This window comes from Lactuca serriola, chromosome 8 (assembly GCF_051521515.1).
Source record: "Lactuca serriola cultivar US96UC23 chromosome 8, Lser_US96UC23_V15, whole genome shotgun sequence".
NCBI classification, from domain to species: Eukaryota; Viridiplantae; Streptophyta; class Magnoliopsida; order Asterales; family Asteraceae; genus Lactuca; species Lactuca serriola.
In genome coordinates this window covers 33,893,017-33,895,320 of record NC_136415.1, presented here as the reverse complement: position 1 = coordinate 33,895,320, position 2,304 = coordinate 33,893,017, and the positions used below count along the sequence as shown (strand labels likewise).

At 34.3% G+C, this 2,304-nt stretch overlaps 1 pseudogene; it reads left to right on the top strand.

The window, feature by feature from the left end:
- The first annotated feature begins 486 nt into the window (after nt 1-486).
- LOC145069990 (alkane hydroxylase MAH1 pseudogene) lies at nt 487-2,063 on the top strand (annotated as a pseudogene).
- The last annotated feature ends 241 nt before the right edge of the window (nt 2,064-2,304 follow it).

Sequence of the window (2,304 nt, the reverse complement as noted above, 5' to 3'; positions counted from 1 at the left end):
ATGGTTTTACAACTTAAATTCTCTTAACTTTCTTTTCAATTCTTTTGGAACGGCTTTGTCTTCCTTGCAATTTAAGTTTTCAACTAAAAGAATAAAAATTAATTTTTATTAATTTGTGTTTAAGAAAATAATAAAAGACAATTGTTTTAATTATTTCTGTTTGGAAAAAACATATAAAGGAAGTATATGTCATATAAAACTTTATTGTTATAAATATAACATGTTAAAATTGCTGTTCAAAAAATTGATTAATAAAAATATTATTATAATTAATATTATATATATTATACTAATAATAATAATAATAAATAATAAATAAATAAATAAATAAAAAGGATGAGATAGCATAGATGTTAAGGACGGATATGTAATTATGTATAGTAAATTCGTCATACCCAAAGTAAATTTGTGAGCCTATTTATGGGATCAACTAGCATAAACCGCAATTACAAAATTAAACTTATCACTCACTCTCCTCTAATTTCCTCCCCATGGCTATCAGTATCCTTAAATACTCGACAATTTTCTCTATATTTTTTATTCTCATGATGCCACTTCTAATATTAATTCTTCTATACAGACAATATCAAAACCAGAGAAGTGGTATTCCTACAAATTGGCCAATTCTTGGTATGACTCCAAGTATGCTTATAAACTCCCACCGAATCTATGATTATGCCACCGAATTGTTGCTACACAGTGGTGGTACCTTCAAGGGGAAAGGCCCTTGGTTTGCCAACATGAACCCTCTCTTAATCACCAATCCTTTAGACGTCCACCATGTTCTAACCAAAAACTTCAGTAATTATCCCAGAGGTGACACATTTCGCAACATCTTTAGATTCCTGGGAGATGGACTCATCACTTCTGATGGCAAGTTATGGGAGATCAACCACAAGGTCACCATTTCCGCACTAAAGCATGCCTGTTTTCAGGGTATGTTAGAAACAGTTGTCTGGAATAAAGTGGAAAACGGGCTTCTACCGATACTTGAATCCATTTCTGAACATCATACCGAGGTGGATTTGCAAGATATATTTCAGAGGTTCACTTTCGACACCATGTCCAAGGTACTACTTGATAACGACCCCGAATACTTGTCTCTTGATTTTCCTTACAACCCATGTCTGAAGGCCTTCACAAAAGGTGAAGAAGCTTTAATTCGAAGGGTTGTTATACCCCAAAGCCTTTGGAAACTGCAACAACTAATTCTGAGGGTGGGGAAAGAAAGTAAGTTGAACAGCGCAGGTTATACTCTTAATAATTTTGTATACAAGTGCATAGCTCAAAATCAAAATGATTACGATAACATGATCAATGGCGAACAACAAGAAGGAAAATTCAAATTTTTTACAGCTCTCATGAGAGAGTTAAAAGATATTCAGAGTGACACATCGGTGCATCCCACAAAATTTATAAGGGACGTATTAATCACTCTGATGACTGCTGGAAAAGACAGCACTGCCAGCGCTCTATCTTGGTTCTTTTATAACGTTGCGAGAAACCCAACTGTAGAGGGTAAGATTCTTAAAGAGATTCACACACATTTTGAGGGAAAAGTGGGCCAAAGATGGAACACAGAAGAGTTAGGTAAAATGGTTTACCTTCATGGAGCTTTATGTGAATCCTTAAGGCTATTTTCTCCTGTTCCATTTAACTACAAATCTCCATTGCGACAAGACATCCTTCCAAGTGGACACCAAGTTGATCTAAACACCAAGATTATTATATCTTTCTATAGCATGGGAAGGATGAAATCAGTATGGGGTGAGGACTGCATGGAGTTTAAGCCAGAAAGGTGGATTTCTCATAAAGGAGGAATCAAACATGAACCATCCTACAAGTTCACTACATTTAGTTCTGGTCCGAGAACTTGTGTGGGTAAGAAGATGGCTTTAACTCAGCTACAGATAGTGTCGAGCATAATCATTTACCATTACCACTTTGAGTTGGTGGAAGATCATACTGTGTTGCCTGCAGGTTCTATGGTACTTTCGATGAAGCATGGTCTCAAGGTGAAGTTAACTAAAAGAAGTGAAATGAACTAACATTTCATAATAAAATTCTACCGTGAATTTAATCATTTAATGTATGTTAATTATTTGGGTGCATGAACTAACATTTCATAATAAAATTCTCGTGCAAGCACATGCATGTTGATGTTACAAGTAATAAAAGATTAATTTGGTGACCTTTTTGTCCTTACATTAAAAAAACCATATTGCCCTTTATTTAATTATTTTTAATTGATACTAAAAAAAATTAAGCGATTTATAGACACATGGAACCCACGATCTAATCACT